The following is a 27,285-nucleotide window of genomic DNA, read 5'->3' as shown; positions in this document are numbered from 1 at the left end:
GTTTTCTCAATATCATTTCTGAAGAAACTGCCTTTTTCCCATTAGATAGTCTTTCTGGCTTTGTTGAAGATTCATTGACTATATAGTTTAGTGCTCATTTCTGTTTTTTCTGTTCTGTCCCATTGATCTTTGTGCCTATTTTTAATGCCAATACCATAAATTAGCAAGGAAGAAGTAAAACTTTCACTAATTGCAGAAGACATGATACTCTATTACTCATTACATTTTAATTTAAAAAAATCAAACGTGGGGGCACCTGGGTGGCTCAGTCAGTTAAGGTTTTGACTCTTGATTTCAGCTCAGGACATAATCTCAGGGTTCTGACAGTGAGCCTTGTGTTGGGCTCTGCACTGGGCATGGAGCCTGCTTAAGATTCTCTTTCTCTCTGTACCCTCGTTGACTTGGGGACTCATTCTCTCTTAAAAAAAATGTCATCTAACTTGGCATGTTCATCAACTTAGGCTAAGCTATTCTTAGCTACCAGTTAATTCCTGAAATATTCGTGACATAATATTGGTGGCCTAAGTTTATTTCTCCAGAGAAGTAGCCTTCCAAGTGAATTTTAAGGTCTTATTTTTAAGGTCTTATTTTCTCATTTTTCAGTATAAACATGAAGCTTTCAGGGTCAGTGTCATGATTTGAGCAGGCTACAGAGTCAATCAAGTGCTTTTAAATATCTCAGCCAAGAAATGACAATGTCAAATTTTGTTTATACTCCATCAGCTGGAAGTAGCCATATTGCCCTGACTAATTTTACGTAGGCTGGAAACTTGTCTGCTGGGTGTTCAGGAAAGAAAGGAGAAGTGAATAATGATGAGCGTTGGTAATTGCTACCACCGCCAGCAGGGCATCACATCTAGTTATAAACAGATCTCCAAAAAATTATATATGATTTTTGCTTGCTGTTGGGTAAGCAAAAATTGGACTTGTGAGCTTTTGAGCCTACAGAGCTAAGTTCTATAGATATTCCAATTCTATATTCCAATATCTTGGTTTCCTCATGAACTTCTTTGGGTTGCCTAGATCTGGTTAATTTCTAGTTATTGAAGGTTGATCCATCTCATAAAATTATCTTGCTTTCAATATCATGGGAATTAGGAGATGTGAACTGAACATTTGTAGCAAAATTCACATGATAGTTGATTTCAAATTATTACTTTTATAAGGAGAGGAAATAGCTCTTTATCATTATTAACCACTAATACATGATGAACACCTATTGAGTGCTTATCTTTCTAAGAAGCCTTGATGATGGCAGTAGAAGGTTTATAAAATCCTCCAAAATGAAAAATATGCATATTGTTTTAGACCAGGCATTCTTAACTCTGATGCATGAAACCTTATAGCATCCAGATGGCCTTTGGTGGGGTATATATATAAGACCCTTAAGTCAAATGCAACATTTTATACATATACATATATGGGTATTTTTTTCCTGTAGTCTCAAAAGGATCAGTGGTCCAAAAAAAAAGGTATAAATATGTTTAATCAGGAGAACATTTTTATTTTTTATTTAAGGACATGGGAGAAACAGAGTGAAGAGGATTTAAAGTAAGAAATGAAAATGTCTTATAGTCATCTTAGGTCACTAGACTTTATGCTTGGTGTTCTATTTTTTGAATAATTGTTTAAAGATATCAGCTTGGAGCTTAAAGCTTGGAATTATCAGTTGGGTTTCTATGGTCCAAAAAAAAAAATACTCCTTTTAGATATTTTTTAAACCCAGGAATAAACTGTTTTTGGATTAAATTATTCTATATTTCTTACCCTGAGTGGCTGACTTATATCCTCAGTATTAACAGTATTGCATTTATACATGAATTTAATGAAATGAAGGAAAATATGTTCATAAATATTTTAGGTTGCTTTAAGAATAAATTATTTCAATAAAATTATTTTTGTGTTTTTTTTTAATATGAAAGAGTTCCACATTTTCTATTAGCAATTCAGAAATAAAATATACAGTATGACCAGTATGACTTGCCTAGAGCATGAATAAAACAACATCTGTGATTCTGTAACAGTAAATTAGCTTTTGGGTCTTACAGGGACATAGAAACTGCATGTGACTAGTTAATAGAAATGAGGCATTTGAATACATTTGCTCTTCCACTAATTTAAAGAAAAAGAAATTGATCAGAATGTCCATACTTCAGTTCTTACAGCTTTTCCTCAGTCTAGGATATCCTTTTTTGTGACCGTTTCCTTTAGAGCAAGGAAAGGCTCAATTTTTGGAGTAAGATCCTTATTTTTGTCCCCAGTGTGCTACTACTTCTGAAATCTTACCCTTTGCAAAATAAGTATGGCTGTTAGACCTGCACATTGACTAGTTTAGACAAAGCCATATCAGATCTATTAGAAGCAAAAACAATACATTAGGAAACTCATGAGAGAATAGACATATTTATAAACATGTGCATACTGAACACAAATTTACTGAGAGGTATTTTTTTTTTTTTTGCGTGAAAAAAGAACTGAAAGTAAAATTATTTTATTTAATTCTTTATTTAAAAATATTTTTTTACCACTCCATTATTTCTGGAAAATTAAAAAAAAAAAATGAGACCTTTATCAAATCTAAATACTGTCGTCTATGACATGGACTTGTTACCAGAACACTTGTGTGGAGATCCAAAGCCATTTCCTTATGCTCAGAAAAATCATTGTCCCGTTCTATAAGAAAGCAAGAGTACGTAAAAAGATAATGCTTAAGGAATAGATTATTTTATTGCAAGTTATTCTATGGTTGTTAATAAAATACTACATAATACGGATCAGTCTCTCTGTCTCTTGAATTTAGTAGTTACTATGGGACACATCCTGAATTTTTTTTAAATAAGAATTATAGAAAGATTTCTTTCCAAGTCATGTATATATGACACTCTTCTCAGACAGTAAACCTAAGATGGAAGAATTTTGTGGACTTCAGTCTTATTGGATAATTTTGCATGTGTCTATAGTGCACATATTTTTTTCATATGCAAAGGATAAATAGGGGAATACAACAATCAAAACATGAAAATGTGTCTGCTCATTTCTGATATCTGATGAGATGATTTGGCAAAGACCTAACAAATAACAGCTAAAAGCAAAAAAAAAAAAAAAGTCATCAAGCTGAGTGAACAACCCATGAGTATGCACCCTCCAGCCCCCCGCACATACACACACTTGGTTGACTCATTGACTTTCTCTGACTCCAGTTTTCCACATATGTTGGTTAATTGGTGTACACTATGCTGTTATCCCAGAATTGTTGACTTTTCTGACAAGTGTTTAACACAGCATCTCGCACATGAATGAGAATGTTCCTTTTGAGAATCCAAATAAGTGAACAAAAGGGAAAGCCTTAAGTAATGAGAAGATTTAAATACTAAAACACTTAGAAAGAAATGGAGAATCAAGCCTGAAGAAATCACATTGTAATGTGAGACGGGGCTACATAAATAAATAAATTAATAACAATGAAAGCTTTACACATCACAGTTATCATCTCCTTTAAATGGAATTGAAAAGCATTTGCAATGGATTGAAATTAACAACTATAAAACTGGGTATAGGAGGATACCATTTTGTAGCATCTGTTCTCACTTGGCACCATATGAGCAATTTCTTTATGAGGTAATTGGCCAAACAACAAATGTTAAGTTTCTATTTTAAGCTAATGCATTAAAAAAAAAAAAAAAGAAAAACAGGACAATGAAGCATAATTATTAACCTACAAGGTTAAAATAATATTCTTTCCGATATCTCTTTTGACTTCAAAGAGCCACAATGCTTACTATGTTCAATTCCACCAAACAAATTTACAAAATTCTTATAAGAATTTTGTAAAGATAAAGCACTATATTTATTTTAGTGTTATTAGAAATTTAGGATGTTCAAAACTGGTGATATTTCTACTGGTTGATTTCCATTTATTTAGAATATTATTTGTGAGTCTTTGTAGATTCTTAGTGCTCTGCATCTAATTTTGTTTCCCATTGTTATTTATTTGCAGAACTTTATAACAATATGTGTACATATATAAAATTATATGCTGTATAATTACTGTGTATACTGTATTACTATGTATATTATATATATATATATATAACACATATATAATAGAAAAATAATATTTGGATGGCCAACCTAGATTTTCTGATAAAAATATATATATTTTTTGTATCTGTGGGGAGAAAAATCATATAATTAAAAAGCCACCCTAACTTTTGACTGTATTTTCTTCATTAGAATATATAGAGAATATAAATTTTTATAGGGAAGGGTTAGATTTTGTTCCTTTTATAATTTTAGACACTCCCCATATAGTAGTACTGCATTGTTTTCCAATGAAATTAAAGTGAATAAGACTTCTCAGAAAATGCATTCCTCCCATTTCACAAACTATGTTGGCCATTTTAAGAGGTGTACATTATTGGAGGCTCTCATCAGCATCTCTGAACAACTCATCATTGATTTTTCTCATTTCTCATAAATCTAATGGTTATAAGTTGATCCTTTGCTGTAACTGTAGCTAAGAACTTAAACACTTCCTTGAATGTCCTATAGGCATCTCAAATTTCGCATGCTTAAAACTGAATTTCTCAACTATTCCCCAAATTATATGTCAATATCATTTCCTTATTTGACATCTCTGGCAATATTTTGATTATTCTGCTCTCCCAATTTCATATACAATTCCTAATGACTCTGCCTACTGATGACCTTTCAAATTCACCTACTTTTTTTTCATCTCCTTTTCTTCTAGCTGGCAGTCTACTGATATCTCTTACTTAGGCTACTTTAATAGCATGTCCAAACTTGAAAAAACTTGCCCTTTTCAATATAACAAAGGCTCCTTATTATTAATCTCCCAGCAAGCACCTCTAGTGATCAATATGAGATGTCCTAATGAGCCCTCTCCAATATTCTGGTTGCTGAACAGCTGTTTCCAGGGACATTGCAAAACTTCACTGAGGTTACAGAAGCTAGCCCGTAGAGTGGAGACATAGAAGTTGTCTTAGCCCTACCTGTCAATGATGTGATGATGATGTGAAGTTTATTTGCTTGCTCTCTTAAGTTACAGACTCATTCCAACTGAATCTTGCCCAGAAATTTAAAAAAAGCATGCTTTCTAACTGTTTGAACTCAGGTCACAGGGAAATCTGCTGAAATAGTAATTTTCTACTAATAAGTTTTTCTATTAACCATTGCCTTCTCTGCTAGCACACTCTTAATATCAACACAAATATAAAAATTAAAATTCGATTTCAGATAGAATAGGGATTTTAAAGTTATCTAAGTTACCCAAACAATAAATATAATTGTTACCCAAATAAATATAATTGTTTGAACCTCAGGATCATGCCCTGGGCCGAAGGTGGCGCTATACCACTGAGCCACCCAGGGATCCCCAAATCTCTGATTTTTAACAGCCTCCTCAGTCTTTATTTTTATAAGACTTTAAGTTTAGTTAATATATATACACAAATTTCTAAAACCTCAAAATAAAAAAAATTCTATAAAGCAAGAAGTCTTCCTTTTACCCATGACTCCCTATGCTGGTTCTCAGCATCTGTTACACTATTATTTATTTCTTCTATATCATTCCCTGAGATTTTTATGAGAAGAAATTTTATGTATTGATTTTACTGAAATACACAAGTTCCATTTAACACAAAGTATCTATTTTTCTTTCTAATGTGAAAGGCATTTATTAAATAGATTAAACAATTAAAATTATTTTCAAAAGTTTTATGTTGAAGACAATTCAAAAAAGTGTGTCAAAGAATTTTAATTTCTGATCCTATATATAAATGATTATGTAATTATCATATGTAATTATTAAAAGTCAACTCAGCACTTTTTAAACAACAGATTTATTATTTTTGCCTAGCAAAAAAGTCTGGTTATATTAAAACTCCAATACTATTAAGTTCAAGGTTCAATAATAATCTCAGACTTCTAAATTATTTTTATCTTTCTACTCTATCAGTATATCACTTGCCACCTAAGTGAATGGTTCTCATGTTTGCAAGAAGCTAAAATAGTTCCAAACTTCATATCCACAGACAATAATGACTAGGCCAGGCCAAACCCACTCATTCACCTGCCCCACTTTGAAAATGAGAAATCTTTTATTTTTTATTTTATTTTTTTTAATTTTTTAAAATTTGTATTTATTTATGATAGAGAGAGAGAGAGAGAGGCGGAGACACAGGCAGAGGGAGAAGCAGGCTCCATGCACCAGGAGCCCAATGTGGGATTTGATCCCGGGTCTCCAGGATCACACCCTGGGCCAAAGGCAGGCGCCAAACCGCTGTGCCACCCAGGGATCCCCAAAAATGAGAAATCTTTTAATGAAGCATTTCCCTTCCTAGCTCATTTGCCATCACATCTCATTGATTAGAATGTCTCACATACTCACCAATAAGCCACTAACAGTAAGAGGATTTCTTTCAGTGGTGTTTTTTTGTTTTTTTGTTTTTGTTTGTTTATTTGTTTTAGATTTTATTTATTTATTTACGAGAAACAGAGAGAGAGAGAGAGTGAGGGAGGAGAGAGATAGGCAGAGAGAGAAACAGAATCCCTGTAGGGAGGATGCAGGACTTGATCCCAGGACCCCAGGATCAGGACCTGAGCCAAAGGCAGATGCTCAACCACTGAGCCACCCAGGTACCTCTACTTTCAGAGGTTTAAACAAGCACAAGCATAACATAATTATGTTGTAAGAAAGAAACACTAGAATGAATTTCAGCCTTGTCTAGTGAGAAGGAAGCCTCAGAATAATAACCAACAGTGTTTTCTATATTTCTTGTGATCCTCATTTGAACGGAAGGAAGGAAGGAAGGAAGGAAGGAAGGAAGGAAGGAAGGAAGGAAGGAGGAGGGAAGAAGGAGGAGAAAAAGACGAAAGCAAGTAAAGAAAAAAAAAGAAAAAAGAAAAAAAAATAAACGAACCGTAAGTAAAAAAGAACCCTAAAGAAATAAATATCAATATGCAGGATTATGGACCAGGAAATGAAGGCAGGAACTTGGATGGGGAACACTTAAAAAATATGACTAAAGTGATAAAAAACACTGAGTAAATTTTTTTTTGTAAAATTTTATTTTATTTTATTATATTTTTTTAAATTTATTTTTTATTGGTGTTCAATTTACTAACATACAGAATAACGCCCAGTGCCCGTCACCCATTCACTCCCACCCCCCGCCCTCCTCCCCTTCCACCACCCCTAGTTCGTTTCCCAGAGTTAGGAGTCTTTATGTTCTGTCTCCCTTTCTGATATTTCCCACACATTTTTTCTCCCTTCCCTTATATTCCCTTTCACTATTATTTATATTCCCCAAATGAATGAGAACATATAATGTTTGTCCTTCTCCGACTGGCTTACTTCACTCAGCATAATACCCTCCAGTTCCATCCACGTTGAAGCAAATGGTGGGTATTTGTCGTTTCTAATAGCTGAGTAATATTCCATTGTATACATAAACCACATCTTCTTTATCCATTCATCTTTCGTTGGACACCGAGGCTCCTTCCACAGTTTGGCTATCGTGGCCATTGCTGCTAGAAACATCGGGGTGCAGGTGTCCCGGCATTTCATTGCATCTGTATCTTTGGGGTAAATCCCCAACAGTGCAATTGCTGGGTCGTAGGGCAGGTCTATTTTTAACTGTTTGAGGAACCTCCACACAGTTTTCCAGAGTGGCTGCACCAGTTCACATTCCCACCAACAGTGTAGGAGGGTTCCCTTTTCTCTGCATCCTCTCCAACATTTGTGGTTTCCTGCCTTGTTAATTTGCCCCATTCTCGCTGGTGTGAGGTGGTATCTCATGGTGGTTTTGATTTGTATTTCCCTGATGGCAAGTGATGCGGAGCATTTTCTCATGTGCATGTTGGCCATGTCTATGTCTTCCTCTGTGAGATTTCTCTTCATGTCTTTTGCCCATTTCATGATTGGATTGTTGGTTTCTTTGGTGTTGAGTTTAATAAGTTCTTTATAGATCTTGGAAACTAGCCCTTTATCTGATATGTCATTTGCAAATATCTTCTCCCATTCTGTAGGTTGTCTTTTAGTTTTGTTGACTGTTTCCCTCACTGTGCAGAAGCTTTTTATCCTGATGAAGCATGAAGATTTATGCTTTTGTTTCTTTTGCCTTCTTGGATGTATCTTGCAAGATGTTACTGTGGCCGAGTTCTAAAAGGGTGTTGCCTGTGTTCTCCTCTAGGATTTTGATGGAATCTTGTCTCACATTTAGATCTTTCATCCATTTTGAGTTTATCTTGGTGTATGGTGAAAGAGAGTGGTCTAGTTTCATTCTTCTGCATGTGGATGTCCAATTTTCCCAGCACCATTTATTGAAGAGACTGTCTTTCTTCCAATGGATAGTCTTTCCTCCTTTATCGAATATTAGTTGACCATAAAGTTCAGGGTCCACTTCTGGGTTCTCTATTCTGTTCCACTGATCTATGTGTCTGTTTTTGTGCCGGTACCACACTGTCTTGATGACCACAGCTTTGTAGTACAACCTGAAATCTGGCATTGTGATGCCCCCAGATATGGTTTTCATTTTAAAATTCCCCTGGCTATTCGGGGTCTTTTCTGATTCCACACAAATCTTAAAATAATTTGTTCTAACTCTCTGAAGAAAGTCCATGCTATTTTGATAGGGATTGCATTAAACGTGTATATTGCCCTGGGTAACATTGACATTTTCACAATATTAATTCTGCCAATCCATGAGCATGGAATATTTTTCCATCTCTTTGTGTCTTCCTCAATTTCTTTCAGAAATGTTCTATAGTTTTGAGGGTATAGATCCTTTACCTCTTTGGTTAGGTTTCTTCCTAGGTATCTTATGCTTTTGGGTGCAATTGTAAATGGGATTGACTCCTTAATTTCTCTTTCTTCAGTCTCATTGTTAGTGTATAGAAATGCCACTGCTTTCTGGGCATTGATTTTGTATCCTGCCACGCTACCGAATTGCTGTATGAGTTCTAGCAATCTTGGGGTGGAGGCTTTTGGGTTTTCTATGTAGAGTATCATGTCATCGGCGAAGAGGGAGAGTTTGACTTCTTCTTTGCCAATTTGAATGCCTTTAATGTCTTTTTGTTGTCTGATTGCTGAGGCTAGGACTTCCAGTACTATGTTGAACAGCAGTGGTGAGAGTGGACACCCCTGTATTGTTCCTGATCTTAGGGGAAAGGCTCCCAGTGCTTCCCCATTGAGAATGATATTTGCTGTGGGCTTTTCATAGATGGCTTTTAAGATGTCGAGGAAAGTTCCCTCTATCCCTACACTCTGAAGAGTTTTGATCAGAAATGGATGCTGTATTTTGTCAAATGCTTTCTCTGCATCTAATGAGAGGATCATATGGTTCTTGGTTTTTCTCTTGCTGATATGATGAATCACATTGATTGTTTTACGGGTGTTGAACCAGCCTTGTGTCCCAGGGATAAATCCTACTTGGTCATGGTGAATAATTTTCTTAATGTACTGTTGGATCCTATTGGCCAGTATCTTGTTGAGAATTTTTGCATCCATGTTCATCAGGGATATTGGTCTGTAATTCTCCTTTTTGGTGGGGTCTTTGTCTGGTTTTGGAATTAAGGTGATGCTGGCCTCATAGAACGAATTTGGAAGTACTCCATCTCTTTCTATCTTTCCAAACAGCTTTAGGAGAATAGGTATGGTTTCTTCTTTAAACGTTTGATAAAATTCTCCTGGGAAGCCATCTGGCCCTGGACTCTTGTGTCTTGGGAGGTTTTTGATGACTGCTTCAATTTCCTCCCTGGTTATTGGCCTGCTAAGGTTTTCTATTTCTTCCTGTTCCAGTTTTGGTAGTTTGTGGCTTTCCAGGAATGCGTCCATTTCTCCTAGATTGCCTAATTTATTGGCGTATAGCTGTTCATAATATGTTTTTAAAATCGTTTGTATTTCCTTGGTGTTGGTAGTGATCTCTCCTTTCTCATTCATGATTTTATTAATTTGAGTCTTCTCTCTCTTCTTTTTAATAAGGCTGGCTAATGGTTTATCTATCTTATTAATTCTTTCAAAGAACCAACTCCTTGTTCTGTTGATCTGTTCCACAGTTCTGGTCTCGATTTCGTTGAGTTCTGCTCGAATCTTTATTAACTCCCTTCTTCTCCTGGGTGTAGGATCTATTTGCTGTTTTTTCTCTAGCTCCTTTATGTGTAAGGTTAGCTTTTGTATTTGAGTTCTTTCCAGTTTTTGAATGGATGCTTGTATTGCGATGTATTTCCCCCTTAGGACTGCTTTTGCTGCATCCCAAAGATTTTGAACGGTTGTATCTTCATTCTCATTAGTTTCCATGAATCTTTTTAATTCTTCCTTAATTTCCTGGTTGACCCTTTCATCTTTTAGCAGGATGGTCCTTAACCTCCACGTGTTTGAGGTCCTTCCAAACTTCTTGTTGTGATTTAGTTCTAATTTCAAGGCATTATGGTCTGAGAATATGCAGGGGACGATCCCAATCTTTTGGTATCGGTTCAGACCTGATTTGTGACCCAATATGTGGTCTATTCTGGAGAAAGTTCCAGTGCACTTGAGAAGAATGTGTATTCAGTTGAGTTTGGATGTAAAGTTCTGTAGATATCTGTGAAATCCATCTGGTCCAGTGTATCATTTAAAGCTCTCGTTTCTTTGGAGATGTTGTGCTTAGACGACCTATTGAGTATAGAAAGAGCTAGATTGAAGTCACCAAGTATAAGTGTATTATTATCTAAGTATTTCTTCACTTTGGTTAATAATTGATTGATATATTTGGCAGCTCCCACATTCGGGGCATATATATTGAGGATTGTTAAGTCCTCTTGTTGAATAGATCCTTTAAGTATGAGATAGTGTCCCTCTTCATCTCTCACTACAGTCTTTGGGGTAAATTTTAGTTTATCTGATATAAGGATGGCTACCCCTGCTTTCTTTTGAGGACGATTCGAATGGTAAATGGTTCTCCAACCTTTTATTTTCAGGCTGTAGGTGTCCTTCTGTCTAAAATGAGTCTCTTGTAGACAGCAAATAGATGGGTCCTGCTTTTTTATCCAGTCTGAAACCCTGCGCCTTTTGATGGGGTCATTAAGCCCGTTCACATTCAGAGTTACTATTGAGAGATATGAGTTTAGTGTTATCATGATATCTATTCAGTCCTTGTTTTTGTGGATTGTTCCACTGAACTTCTTCTTAAAGCGGAATTTTAAGAGTCCCCCTTAAAATTTCTTGCAGAGCTGGTTTGGAGGTCACATATTCTTTCAGTTCTGCCTGTCTTGGAAGCTCTTTATCTCTCCTTCCATTTTGAATGAGAGCCTTGCTGGATAAAGTATTCTTGGTTGCATGTTCTTCTCATTTAGGACCCTGAATATATCCTGCCAGCCCTTTCTGGCCTGCCAGTTCTCTGTGGAGAGGTCTGCTGTTACCCTAATACTCCTCCCCATAAAAGTCAGGGATTTCTTGCCTCTTGCTGCTTTAAGGATCTTCTCTTTATCTTTGGAATTTGCAAGCTTCACTATTAAATGTCGAGATGTTGAACGGTTTTTATTGATTTTAGGGGGGGATCTCTCTATTTCCTGGATCTGAATGCCTGTTTCCCTTCCCAGATTAGGAAAGTTTTCAGCTAGAATTAGTTCAAATACATAGTCTGGCCCTCTGTCCCTTTCGGCACCCTCGGGAATACCAATTAAACTTAGGTTTTTCTTCCTCAGGCTGTCGTTTATTTCCCTTAATCTATCTTCATGGTCTTTTAATTGTTTGTCTCTTTTTTCCTCAGTTTCCCTCTTTGCCATCAACTTGTCTTCTATGTCACTCACTCGTTCTTCCACCTCGTTAACCCTCATCGTTAGGACTTCTAGTTTGGATTGCATCTCATTCAATTGATTTTTAATTTCTGCCTGATTAGCTCTAAATTCTGCAGTCATGAAGTCTCTTGAGTCCTTTCTGCTTTTTTCTAGAGCCACCAGTAGCTGTATAATAGCACTTCTGAATTGGCTTTCTGACATTGAATTGTAATCCAGATTTTGTAACTCTGTGGGAGAGAGGACTGTTTCTGATTCTTTCTTTTGAGGTGAGGTTTTCCTTCTAGTCATTTTGCTCAGTGCAGAGTGGCCAAAAGCAAGTTGTATTGGGAAAAAGAGAAAAAGAGAGGAGAGAAAGAAGGAAAGAAAAGAGAAAGAGAAAAAAAAGGAAGAAAAAAAAACGAGAAAAAAAAAGAAGAAAAAGAGAAAGAAAAAGAAAGAAAGGAGAAAAAAGGGGGTGGGGGAAGGAAACAAATCAAAAAGCAAAACAAAACAAAAAAAGAAAAAAAAAAAGAACCACGGGGGAGTATCTTCTGATCCTGTGTACTTTAAGTCCCTTGGCTTCCCCTGGTAGTTGTCCGTCCAGCCGGTCTTCTGGGGGAGGGGCCTGCTGTGCTGATTTTCAGGTGTTAGCACTTGGGGGAGCTGCTGTGCCCCTGCCTGGTGCAGGGCTCATTGGGGGTTGTTTACCCCGTGAGGCCCCAGGAGCAACAGCCCTAGTGGCGGGGCCAGCTCTGCAGCCCTGGAGTCAGCCCCCGCAGTGACTCCGGAGCTCTCCGTCTGCAGGGCCTGGAGGCTCGGGGCGGGGCCGCTGATCTGCTCAGCTGGGGCAGGAGCGTCCTTGCTGTCCTGGGCCCTCCCGGCCTCTGCCTGTCCCGGGGGAGGCGGGATCCTGGGCTGTGTCCCGGCGCCCTGGGCTCCGAGGCCTGAGCTGTTGGATTCACGCTCCCGGGGCCGTGCAGTCCCCTCCGCGGAGCCGCCCCCGAGCCCCCCGAGCTGCTCCCGCCCCGCAGCCCCCTTCGCGGAGCCTCTTCCTCCGCCCGAGCCCCCTGAGCTGCTCCGGGTCCCGCCGTGCGCGCTGCAGCCCTTAGGGAGCTCGGCGCACTCTCCGGGGCGCAGGTGCCTGTTAGTGTCCCGGGAGCCCGAGGGCATCCCCGCCCTCCTGGGTCCTGCTCCACCTCCCTGGAGCCCCTTTCCGCCCGGGAAGGTCGGTGCAGCTCCTGCTCCTCCGGGACGGGGCTCTCCTGTCCTGGGGACACTCGCCCCGGCCTCAGCCCGGCTCCTCGCGGGGCCCCTCCCCCTGGAGGCCTTTGTTCCTTTATTTCTTTTTCCCCGTCTTCCTACCTTGATAGATGCGCGAACTCCTCTCACTGTAGCATTCCAGGTGGTCTCTCTTTAATTTTCAGGCCGAATTCATAGATTTTCAGGATAATTTGAAGGTTTTCTAGGTAATTTGGTGACCCTACTCTTCCGCCATCTTGCCCCTCACTGAGTAAATTTTTAAAAAATACTGTAGGAAACTAGTTTTGAGAAAGAATCTGTGGTTAACAGATAGATTGTCATGAACCACTTAGATGTAAGTATTAGTCAGCTCAGGCTGCTATAACAAAATATCATGAACTGGATGGTTTAAACAACAAAAAATTATATCCTTACAGTTCTGAATGTTGGAAGTCCAAGATCAAGGTGTTGGCCAATTCATTTCCAATGAGAACTCTTTTCTTGACCTGCAGATGGCTGCCTTTTTCCTGAGCCCTCACCAGTTTTTCTCTGTGTTCTGGTAGGGAGAGAGAGAGTAAGCTCTCTGGTATCTCTTAAAAAACAAACAAACAAACAAACAAACACACTGATTTTATTGGATCAGCACACCACCCTTATGACCTCATTTAACTTTTATTACCTTCTTAAAGGCCCTGTCTCTGAATACAATCACATTGGGGGTTAAGGCTTCAACATAAGAATTTGGGGAGGTCATAATTTAGTTCATAGCAATGTACCACTGTTAATAGAAATAAATATTCCAGATTATAGTGGTATATATATATATATATAGAGAGAGAGAGAGAGAGAAAAGCAGTGACTGCAAAGCATCTTTCCAAAACGTACAGTGAAAACAACAACAAAAAAAAGCCTACACTCTTGAATTAAAGCTAAAAAGTGACTTTGAAAACCTTGCTAGCAAATATTACCATAACATCTTTGGTAATGATTATTTGGTGCTTCCAGCAACAGTAAATGATTTATATAGTGTTAGTAATACTTTCAATTTACCCTTTGACTGGTTTTATCACCCAAACATAAACAGGGCATGCTGCCCTGGAGCAGACTTACTTGTTTTTGATTCTGTAGACTTTTAATACTGTAATTCTTAGACACAAGGTCAGGAAAAGGAGAAGCCCTGTGAGGATTTCTAAATCATTGCCTTTTTCTCCAGGAACACAGCTTTAATTTCTGATCAATTCAGTTCAGAAACAACGACCCTTTGAGACCTAACTTGTGAGTTCAAGTAATGTTGAGTATTTGCTTGTGTTCCTCTTTAAACTATGTTAGAACAGAAACCATTTTGTTGAAGCCTGAGCCAATAACATATGGGGAGACAGACCCCAAGATAATACTACTTTCCTATACATAGAGGCATAGTATCAAAATGTGGAGACTCAGAAAGGGCAATTGGTAGATGGTACTATTTGCTTTGTGGTTATTTACATTACAGTCCCTAAACGAGTTGTGAAATATTATCTAGGAACTAAACCCCATGAATCATAATGAGTATTAAAATATAGCCGAAGTAAAAATATAAAAAAAAAAAATAAACTATTAAAACTATTTAAACAGTTGATGAAAAGTCATACTATTGAAAACAATACTTGTATAACCCTGGCCGACCTAGAGGCTGGTTAGTAGGTCTCTGTAAAGAGAAGCTCATAATAAGAAAGCTTTTCTGAGGCAGGGGGCAGGCTTGAGTTTAAGAACACAGACAATACAAAAGACTCTAATTTTCACTCTTCAAAAATGACAAGGCACTTTATATCTAAAACTGGAAAAGCTCTGAGTTACTTGTTTTTTAATATTTTTTTTATTAATTTTTCCCCTATCAGCCTTAACCCTCTCACATCAAATGAATATTTCAATATAAAGAAGAAAAAAATGATAAATATGCAGCACAGATTACAATATAGTACATGATTTATATGAAAATCAGCCTTCAGCGCAGGAGGTGGATGGAGATAGCTTGCAATATAAGCATAGAAGATAGCAGCCTAAGAAGTGTTATTGAGCCTTCTGGAAAATCTTTGTTTCTTAAATAATGTCACAGTTTACAAAAATAAACTAAAACATTAATAAAAGTTAGGGAAATAGGAGAGTAATTGAAAATTCTTGAACTATATTTGGATCACTTCTTTATAAACTACAATAGCTCACATCTTGTGGAAGAAATTTTCCCTCATATATATTTTTTTCACATCAGTAAGTAGGCTTTACTACAAAGTGTTAACATGCTATAAGTATATGATGTACATATTATAGAGATTTCGTTAATTTATACCTTGGTATAATTAGTACAAAAATAGATACGCTTTTAAAGTCCCAAGCAAATTAACATAAAGGAATTTTATCAGTATATATCATATAAATGTATTTTTTAGTTATTTAGTTGCTCTAGCTTGCTCAGTTTTTATCTTATGTCCCTTCAGTTTCACTAGTTCATCCAAAGGACTCCATTGCACGTAATTGTTGTATCTCCATAGGCTCCTGTTGGCTGTTAACAGTTTTTCAGACTTGTCTTGTTTCTAATGACCTTGACAGTTTTAAGAATTGCAGGTTAAATATTTTTTTAGAATGATCTAGAATTTGTCTGACATCTTTCTCGTGACGAGATTGGAATGAAGAGTTTTGGTAGGAATGCTACCACCGGTGAAGAGTCATTTTCATCACGTTGTATTCAGGGTACATAGTATTAACAAGACTTATTACTGTTGGTATTGCCCTTGTCGTGGGGCTGAGGGAGTGTTTGGTTTCTCTACTACAAAGTTACTGTTTTCTCCCCCTTTTCATTCACATATGTATGAATATTTCTCTTTTTATTTCTTTTTTGTTTAAATTCCAGTATAATTAATTAACAGTGTTATTTTCATTTCGAGCGCACACTACAGTGATTCAGCTCTTCCATTGCTTACTATGGTGAGTGAATTTCTTAATCTCCACCACTTATATCACCTATTCCCCCATCCTGAATATTTTGATATGTAAACATCTGTATCTACATTAAGCCAACTATGAGTTTATACTAATGTCTCTAATCATTATCACATGAATTATTTTAGCCTTTTTTTACACTGCGTATTCCCTCTCCAGCTGTGAGAAACTTGATTACTATCATTCATCACCCATTCATTGAATTGTTCAGTTGCAATGTACTTATAATAGTATTAGAATATTTTTCCATATTATTTTAGGGCACAACTTTATCAACTAAAATACTGTGCTTATGAGCAGTTCCTTTTGCCTTCACTCTCACAGACTCCCCTTATTTCCAAAATTATTTGGTAAGCACCTTTTCCCTCAATACCCTTCTTTGAGGTTATTCTTACATTTGTGGTACAATTAGAGTCCCTTGTCACGGTCTGCATTCCTTCCTGGGACCTGCGATCTCCTCGATGAACTTTTCCTAATTTTTTATACATTAAGCCTCACTCTTTGTGCTGTAAATTTCTATGTAATTGCATGCCAGTATCCATCATTAAAATAATATATACAGTAATTTTGCTGTCCTAAAAGTATCTTTTTCTTCATTTGTTCATCATTCCCCTGCTACCCCAGATTTCTGCATACCACTGATTACTCTCCTGTCTCTGTAGCTTTGCCTTTTCCATAATGTCATTTAATTGGAATCATACAGTATGTAGTCTTTTCAGATCGGTTTTGTTTCACCTAGTAATATGCATTTAAGTTTTGTCTGTGTCTTTTGGTGGCATAATGGCTTTCTTTCTTTCTGGGTGATATTCTATTCCAAAGCATAGCTTATTTGTTCATTTATGGAAGGACATCTTGGTTGATTCTTGTTTAGGAAATTATGATCAAAACTACTATAAACATTTGTGTTCATGTTTTTCTGTGAACCTGAGTTTTCAAACGAACTGGGTACATACTTAGGAGTGGTATTGCTGGATTCTGTCGTAAAATTGTGTTTAAGTTTGTAAGAAACTCCTAAAGCTTCTTCCAAAGTGGTTGTACCATTTTGTTTTCCAGCCAATAAGAGCTACATAACTGCAGGATTAACTTGCATATTCATAAGTGATTCATGTAAACAAATTTAAAATGGAAGAGATTGATAGCCATAAAATAAGACACACAGGGGTCTAGGTCATTAAAGTCCAAGTGTCACATTCAAACTATGGGAGGGAGGAATCATCACTGAAATTTTTTGATAGATGAAGGAATACGGTTACTTAAATATTAAAATTATAATTTTTGTAGCAGTGTTAAGAATAGAAATGTCAGAAAAGTTGGAATAAGGAAAAGAATTACATTGTCAGACAAAGAAATCTGAGTCATGGATGACAATAGAAACAGTGATGGAAGATGGGAAACATAGAGCTGGAAAGGTAGATACATTCTAAATTGTTAGGGAAATGCAACTGATAATGGCTGGCTGGATGCAGGAGGTCAGTGAGGAGAATCTGGCTAGGAGTCTTCATTGTCTCACTTGGTTTATGGCACCATTAACCAGGATGTTGAACAGAAGAGAAGTCTGGCATAAAAATACAATGAGATTAGGTTGATACATATTGAATTTAAGCAGCCTGAGGGATATCCAGGTTTAGATATTATATAAGACATTTCATATAAAAATTTGGAAATCAGAAGACAAATCTTGAGTGGAGAGACATCTTGGGTGTTTCTGTGTAAAATGTTGATTGGAATCATGGATTATAAGCAAAGGATGCCAACCAAAGATGAGATGGGAAAAGACTAACCCAGTAGCTCTGGCTTTATAACCAACATATAAAATATGAAAAGAAACCTATGGAGATTAAGAAACTGTGAAGGATGCAACTGAAAATGATCATGCTTGAAGAAAAAAATCAGAGGAAAACACAGTAGTTACTTGGAAAATGAAAAACAAAAACAAAAGATCTTTTGGATTCTATCAAAGATTTACTGAATCACAATCCCTAGGGGTTTGAAAAATTGTATTTTAGGGGTGCCTGGATGCCTCAGTCAGGTAAGCTACTGCCTTCAGCTCAGGTCAGGATCCCCAGAGTCCCAGGATTAAGCTGCATCAGGCTTCCTGCTCAGCGGGGAGCCTATTTCTCCCTCTTCCTCTGCCCCTTGCCCTGACTCCACCTCTCTCAGACGCTCATCCGTTCTTTCTCTCTCTCAGATAAATTTTTAAAAAAGAAAAATTGCATTTTAAAAATTCAGTAAACATAGTCTTTACTATGAAAGACTTTTGAAAGTAAATACCATTTTGTAATGAATTGAGGGCATACAGAAGATGAGGAGATGGAGGCATTGAATAGAATTTCCATACTCATAAAATTTGGCAGCAAAAGATAGGAGAGAAACTGCAAGTGTAGGACGGATGGAGAATAAATATGTATTAAACATGAGGAGAAAGAATGAAAGAAAACTAAAGGGAGAGGATTCTTGGTGGGAAAAAATCAACTTAAAGATGTACATATTTATATATTTATATCATACATGTGCTTATGTATATTTTATATATGTGTGTGTGGGCTAAAGAGTCTCCACTCTGGAAAGTGCCAGATGTGACTTTTTGAGCATGTTACTTGACCTGTGTTTCAGTGTCTTTGTCTGCATCAGAAAAAAATAATAATAATAATAATACCTACTCCCTGACAGACTTTGGGAGAACTACATAAAATGAAGTAGAAAAGACTTGCTGTAATATTTGCTACATTAATGAACATGAGGTAGATGTTCTGCTAGTGATAGGTCTTCAGTTCCTAAAAAGGTTCTGGCCTAGGATAAAGCAAAAAATCCAGAAGTCAACACCCATCCTTTTCGGATTTCAAACATAAACTAATTAGAAAGAAAATATACTTAAAAATAAATAAATCTCTACCTTTATCCCTTTTTTCAATAGAAATCCTCTTTAGTAAGACCGTAAAGCACTCGAGAAGGACAACTCCAACATTTCTCAGCTAGCATTCCCAAAAGAAAATCCCCAGCAGCAATACCTCCAGCTCTATAACTTAGAGGATGAGTTTTTTGTACAGTTGGGGGAAAACATGCTCTTTCTGTGCTCTCTGAATATGCTTTGGTTGGTAGAAATGGTCTACTTTCCTGCAGTGAAAATTTCAAACGTTGGTTGATTTCTAGAAATGTAAATGTTTAGATACCTGGATTTTGTATTATTCTCTTTGTTAGTCAAATGTGGAAATAAGCCCCTGAGGAAAAAGTCACTGTGAAAGTTTCCCAATTATAATTAAGACAAAATATGGCACCCAGGTAGGCAGATATTTAACTTCTGAGTGAATCACATAAAGATTGTGGTTGGTGATTAGCTTGGCTGCCCTCTCCGTGGTTAATGCCTTCCTAGCCGCGATATATGTATAATTTATAAATGCACAGGATGTACATAACACACAGAAGTGGAAACAAATCTTTGATCCTTGCCAATGCTCATTCCAGATAAGCACACACTAATTTATACCTGGGTTTGGCTTTTAATTAGGTAAATAGTAGATTTACTCCCTTATGAATAATATGTAACGTTTTCCTAGGTAAATAAAATATATTTGTTCTTACCAAAGTATTAGCTGGCATGGCATTCACTTAATAATAAAGTCTTGGATGATTTTAAAATAATATTTTACTGTATTTGCATGATTGCATGTACTTTATAACAGCTTTATGCTATAAAATATTGTGTACTTACAAAGCAATTAATTATAACTTAAATTTAGCCATTGCAATAATAAACCAAAATCTTTTACTACAGTAATCCATTAGGATTACGTGCTGAGCATGTGAATGATTTTACAATATTTTGTGGTCCCTATCAATTAGGAAAATATATATTTTGATGAATTAGGAAAATATATATTTTGATGAATTAGGAAAATATATATTTTGATGAAAGTATTATATCAACAACATTTTCTAAACTAGAAAGTCACTTTACAATTTAATTACAATTTACAATTCAATTTACGTTACAACTTACAATTCACTTCCCTTCAAAATGTCTATATTTAATAACAAATGAGATATTTGATTATGTCCATAGTATTTAAGTGAATGTCACTTATTTTTCCCTACAGTTAGAATGTCTTATGAACATTGGAGCTCTAGATTTGATATTGTAATTTTAAATAATAAATAGAAATTCTGTTATTCCTCAGATCTAAGTGGGCTTACATCAGGTATGTACTAACAAAGAGTTTTATGTTTGAGACAGTGTTAATACTGTGGAAACGGAGGCTGGGAGCTGAGCTAACTTGGGGCTTTTTGGCATATGTAGTAAAGTATACATAACATTTTGACTATTTTTTAATGCACAATTTAGTGACATTAGGTATATTTACTTGTCATGCTAGGCTTGGGTTTTAATGATTAACTAGTAAGTCCTATAATGCATTTGTTCAAAATTACTTTGGCTTTCAGAGTATGTGTCCTATTAAGAAAGGAGGATCTGACTCATTAGTTATGTTTTAGGGGTATTTTAATGTGTAAAAGGGATGAAATTGCTTTTTAAGCAGGAAGACTTGCTTCCTTTGCTTAAAATAGGGTAAAACTAGGGCCCCCGGACTCAGTGCCATAGATACCTGATGCCTACAGAGACCCAGAGAAGGAGGGCTTCAGGCCCTCTTGCCAAGAAGGTTCTTGGCTTTGCTCAAGAATTCAAGAGCAAGCCATTTAGAGAAAGGCACAATGATTAATTAAGTATAGATGTAACAAAGGAGCTGCTTCATAGACAAAATAGTAGTGTCTCTCCTCAGTTGAGAAAGAGGACCCCCTTCTGTCTGCAATAAAATGTTTTATATATATATATATATATATATCATATATAATATATATTTATATATTTTTTTCCAATTAGCTAACTGTATAGGGAGGAGCTTACTCTTTAATTTTGGGTTTATCATTCACTTTGGGCAGTTAGTTTTTCATTGTTTTAGGGTTGTGGAATTACCACGGAAAGCAATTTTCAGAATGCCCAGCCTGAAGAAAACCTTAACTTAAACCTAAACCTTTAGGTTAAGGGTCACCCTAAAATCAAATTGGCTTTACTTTGGTCAGTTTGTCTCCTGAGTCTCCCTTCCTTCCTGCCTTCTACTCATTAGTAGGAATGATAATATTTTGGTTGTTTATTTGTTAATACTTTTCTCTTATTTTCTGAATTGTTTCTAAACTTGGGAGAAGAAAGTATTTCTTACTCTCTATCAGAATAATGAACCCTTAATAAAACATTTAAAATAGATAATAAGAGAAAAAATGCTTTATTATTACATTGAAAGGATGCATGGTAACATCAACTTTACGGCTTACATGAAAACTTGGTTTTCCATGTTCATCTGCTTCTGGAAAAATTGGCATCTTTCTTTCTTTCTTTTTTTTTTTTTTAAATTGGCATCTTTCAAATGGATTCAAGGCTAAGGATGAAAAGACAGAAGTAATTAGTTTTTTAATTAGTGAATATTTGTACCCAGGATTTAAGAATATGTGCTATTAATTTAGAAATCTAATCTGTGCCCAGTAAAGATCAATGTAAGAGGTTACTGCTGATTCTTGAAAAGGTAAACATTCAAATAAGTGTCATTTACTATGGCTTTAGAATACTATCAATTTTCACTTTTCTAAAAAAAATAGCTTATTCATCAAACATACTTTATAGGTACAATTCATTTTTCCGGGCAGAAGAGAAATCTCATCATGTCATCAATTTGTTTTGTTCTTCTCTTCTATATTCATGGAAACTCATCAAATTAATAATTTAAGTTTTATTCTTCCAAATGTGCACTCATTGTCAAGGAAATCAGGTCAAATAGATTTATATGTACACATATATTTATATATGTAGGTGGCATGCTGGGAATTTGTGTTACTGTTTCATTCACTGCAGAAGTCCTGAAATTCTCTTACATGACCACTTATTGCAGGCTGAATAAAATGCTCATATCCTTACTAGTCCCTTTGAGATTTGGGGACATACATTTTCAGTCTGCTAAGGACATTTTTTATTTCCCACAGTGTGAGTTATCTTCAGTAAGATGATTGTATCTTTAGGTAAAATATATTAAAATTGGCAGCCATTTTAAACATATTAGCTCAGAATGGATTTCTACTTATTAGTGCTGAATACTGCTTCCTGAACACATGTCTACGTAGTATTTCCTTAGAGAAATCTTGTTGAAAGATTGTCTGAATCTGATCCATATTTAGGCTGGCATTCCCATTATTCCAATTAGGGAAATGTCAGCTATTACAGTTCATTTACTGAGTGATGGCCACTGTTGATACTTATAGTCTTTCTTAGTGTCTTTCTTGATTCATCAGGTTTACACTTTTTTTTTTTAACAGAGTTTAAGTCTCAAATGCAAAAAATTATATTGTAATTCTTAAGGCTATTAAGAAGCAACATGGGCTGAAAGGATGGCAAGACTCACAACAGGAATTACTCATTACTAGTTAGCAGGTCCAGCGTATAATGAAATGGTCAAAAGGTTAAAAAAGAAAGAAAGAAAGAGATGATAAATAGCTGAAATTTGTCTCCAGGCCACCTCTTCTCTTCCATCACTTTTCTGTTCATATACATTCTTGCCTCCTCAGGTCCTCATTGCCAGATGCCAGAGTCCCCAGGAGACAGCGTTCGTCGTTTACCTTCCCTGGGAGGGACTTATTTTGTATTTTCCCTGTCTTTGCTCCTTAGAAAAATAATAATATAGAGTTACATTGGGTCTGCCCACTCAGCCAATGTGAATTATTTAATATGGATGTGTTAATTTGAAGTAATAAGCTGTATCACAATGAGGTAATCTCATCATGCTTTCCCCTCTGGCAAAGGGGATTTTCCTCCATACCTTACCAGCAATTGAGTCCAGCACATTGTCCTTCATGTCCCAACTCATTCTCTTCCTATTTTAGTGTTGGTGATTTAGCTCAGATCTATAACTCCTGCATGATTGTAGTAGTCTTGTAACTTGTCTTGTGTGTGGTATCTACATTCTCCAACCTTTCAATCATTGTAGACATTCTAAACACAACCTGCAATTTGTCAGTCTGCCTTTGCAGCATTTGGTGGTGATTTTTAAGGCAATATGGCTGGCCACATACCCAACAAAATTGCTTCCAGTACAGCTACTAAAAATACTAGATAAAATATTTTTTAAATCGACTTTATTGAGCTATAACTTATATCCATGAAACCCTACTGCAATCAAGAGATAAGACACTTTCATCACCCTGAAAAGTTCTCTTGTGTCATTTATAGCCAATCACCCACCAATACCTTGGCTCTAGGCAACCCCTAGTGGATAAAATATTTTTAAGAATTATTTTAAATTAATTGTTGACCTGGGAGCCTCCGTTTCATTGGAACATTATAAAAATTGAATACACACTAGGTCATAAAGCAAGCCTCAACAAATACCAGCAACAAAAATTATAGAGATCATATCCTCTGTATACAAAGGTACTTAAGTTGGAATACGTGAAAATATATTTCTAAGTTATTCAGAAATCTAAAAAATTAAAGTGAAAAATTTTAAAACAGAATTAAATTATTTTTAAAAACTTTATATTTAAATGGGTGGGATATGCCTAAATAATTTTAGAAAGGCAAACTAGTTTTAAATGTTCATGTTTAAAAGGAAGAAAGAGTTTCTGAATTCAGAAATTAGAAAAAGATGAGCATACTACACTGGGCATGTTCTTCCTGAAGGTGACAGGTGATCTTGAACCAGTTAGGATTTAATTCCTGAAGGGAAACTTGGGCAGTGTATCATGGAATCCATACCATCTTCACAACTCTCCTAGATTCCTTTGTGAATTTTTTGTGTCTCTTCTTTAAGCTTAGGAAAATCATCTCAATAGTTCTTAATTCTGAAAGAGATCATGACTTAAAATCAACTATGAGGGATTTTTTCATTTAGAGAAGCTAACTGTAAAGGGCCTTTGAAGGGTTTCCATTTGACTTGAGTCAAAGGAAGACAGAAGAAAGAGTAGAAGTGGCAAGTAATAATGTTATGTGTTATGGGAAGGGGAGTATATGACAAACATGGGTTCAAGCTGTAGTTTAGGGTGATCCAAATGCAACACAGTTTTGGGTTTTCCATCCACATCATTTACCTGTCCTAAGGAATCCTTAAGGAAGCAATTTTGGAACTCAAGATCTTTCTTTTTTTTTTTTTTTTTTCAGTCTTCCTTCTACCAAGTCTGATTCTAAAGCCCATGTGGAGGTTCTGAAGAAACTTAATATTCATTAAATGCCATTCTGCTTAAGCTGGCTAGAGTAGAGTTTTTGGTCTGTAACTAATATTCATAAATTGATACATTATACTTCCAGCAATTAGTAACAAAAACTGTCAAACTAGAGTGCTGAACAACCTATCTCTTTGGGCTTATGGTCAGTATCCTTCCTGAACAAATGGATACTCTTACTGAGACGTAATTCATATACCATATACCTATTGAAAATGTGTAGCTCAGTGTTTTTTAGTATACTTAGTGTTGTGTAACACCAAACATCATGAAAATATAATTTTAGAACATTTGTTACTCCAAAAAGAAGCCTATACACATTATAAGACATTTTCCATTCTTTCCCAGCCATAGGCAACCACTAATTTACTTTCTGTCTCTGTAGCTTTGTCTAGTATGGATATTTCATATAAATGGAATGATAAAATATGTGGCTTTTTTTTTTTGTCACTGGCTTCTTTTACTTAGCATGATGGGTTCAAGGTTCATGCCTATGGTACCATGTATCAGTACTTCTTTCCTTTTTATTCCTGAATAAGTTTCCATTCTATAAATATACTACATTTTAGTTATACATTTTTTTATTTAAAAACATTTGGGTTGATTCCATAGTTTGGCTATCATGAACAATGCTGCCATGAACATTTGTATAGACATGTTGAGTGGATGCATGTTTTCATTTCTCTTGACATGAATCTTATATGTAAGATCCCATAGTGATTCTGTGTTTAATGTTTTTAGGAAATACCAAACTATTTCCAAAATGGCTGTAACGTTATATTTTATATAACCACCAGCTCTATATGAGAGTTCATGTTTTCCCATCCTTAATATCATCTTTTTTTATTAGTCATGTCAGTAGGTATAATGTGATATCCCATTCTAGTTAGTTTAAAACTGAATCTCTCTAATGACTAATGATGTTTAGGATATTCTCATGTGCTTATTGGCCATTTGTAGATCTTCTTTGGTGTAATGCATATTCAGAGCCTGTGCTCATTTTTAATTAGCTTGTTTTAATTTATTGCTATTCCCTATTCTCAGTTCTGTAAGAAGACTTTCAGTGAACTTTCTTTTTTTTATATTTTGGAAGTTCTCCGATGTGACCAATTAATTGTAAATTATATTTGCTGTATTTTGCTATTTAGAAATAAAATAATAAGAATTGGAATTATATTAAGAATCCTATAGGAGGCCAGAGTCTGGTCAAGAGGAGATGTATACCTAGAATGAAAGAAACTCGTGAAAATATCTTTGATCAAATATGTTGTGTAAGTATCATATATCGCAGGATTCCAACCTAATAGTTGTTCCTTTTTCAGTTGGAGAATGGACAAATATACAGCCTCTTATAATAGATGATGTTTACGTGGATCTTTGCTGTACCCCGACTCCCATAAACAAATCAAGATTCGAGAAAAGTTTTCCAATTATTTGAGAGATAAGTCAAATGAAAGATTGATTGATAAGGAATCTAGGCTGTGTGACCTCGCACTTGTTATTCCTTGTAGCTGTCTTGAAAGACAAACTTAGCTGACCTATATTTGTCCTTTGCCTTGTGAACTTCCTCTTACAGACAAACAACTGAAAGAGATGAAGGCAGGTAGAGAGAGACACATGGTGTCATTAGTAAGATGACAGATTTTTCACAAAGTAATTTTCGAAAGTGATCATTTTTTCAAAAGATTCTTCAAACATAAATATACATTCCTGGGATACACAATAAACTCAGTGTTTCGGATTTCCAATATAGCACTTTGTATTCAGCAAAAACCATAGCTTAGCATTGTAAAAGGAAAGCTCTAGACACCTCAAGGACATTTTCTCAAGAGTTGGTCTTAAGCCATGGCAGCAAGGTGGTTTCCACTGGATCTTGGTGGGGTCTCCAGAATGTTGAAGATGACGACCCTACTATAAAATTAACAGGAAAATCTGTTGATCAAGCAAAATTAAATTTATTAAACTTACTGCAGCAGAGGGAACACGAACTTGGCAGAGTGAGGATAGGGAAGGTTATTTCAAGAGGTTCAGGACCTGGGTTTGGTGACTTTAGGTAGATTTTTCAAGGTAAAGAACTGACTGGAATTAAGCAGAGTTGATGATAGAATAGCTTTGTTTTGGTAGGAATAGCACAGCGATGATCTTAGAATGAATCTTGATGATCTTACTTTTAGGTTTGACATGTAGACTGTTGTGGTTTGGTTACAGACTTAATTTCTAGGAGGAAATACTTCCTGCAGCCAACTTTGAGCATCTTTTTTGTTGGTCTCAGAGTTGTTTAACTAGGAACCTGAAAATACATCCATCTTCATCTTTTACACACAAGCAGGTAATTCTATTGGCTTCGTTTCTCACTACATTCTTTATAAAGAGAAGGAATATGCAGGAAATAACAGGAAGAAAGAAATTGGTTGCACACTGAACATTTAGAACTTAATTACATTTGTTTTTTAAACTTTCTATGTGTAATCAACATCTTTTAATTAACTTTGATAAAGCAAAGCTTAACCTGCTATTTTTTTCTACTAAAATTGTATATTTTTATGGAAGTTATTCAGATAAAAATCTGAAGTGATATCTCTTCTCAGGTTCTTTGAAATGTGGCTCTTCATTTTAATATTGTTTTAAGTATTTGGGATTATTCTTTGGTCCTAATAATCTGATTTAACTCTGTGATATTTTTTGTCCCCATTAGTTTATTATCATCTTTCCCATTTCTCTTGTTACTGGTATATAAATAAAATGTACAGAGAGCCAGTTTGGGTCAAATACATAATTATTAGGATTTGTATTATAATGGCTAAATAAATATTGTTCAATTCAGAACCAAAGGATGTGCTATGATATCTATCTTTCTTTTTTGCCCACTGTCACTCCCTCTCCCTACTTATTGCCTGTATTTTTCTTTTCTTCCTTTATAACATACACTTAGGTTGTGCCCATATCTCAATCTTTGATGTCACTTGCTGCTTTTGTTCTTGGTGTTTTGTTTTGTTTTTTCTTCTATCTATAGACATGTTAGAGTCCTTGCCTTATCCTCAG

General features: G+C 35.8%; 1 long non-coding RNA gene across 1 annotated transcript in view; it reads left to right on the top strand.

The window, feature by feature from the left end:
• LOC119876124 overlaps nucleotides 1–27,285 on the top strand; it is a 151,131-nt gene that overhangs the window by 10,099 nt on the left and 113,747 nt on the right. The window lies entirely within an intron of this gene.

Source organism: Canis lupus, chromosome 3, assembly GCF_011100685.1.
Source record: "Canis lupus familiaris isolate Mischka breed German Shepherd chromosome 3, alternate assembly UU_Cfam_GSD_1.0, whole genome shotgun sequence".
NCBI classification, from domain to species: Eukaryota; Metazoa; Chordata; class Mammalia; order Carnivora; family Canidae; genus Canis; species Canis lupus.
The sequence above is the reverse complement of the archived record's forward strand: the minus strand, read 5'-3'. Positions and strand labels throughout refer to the sequence as shown.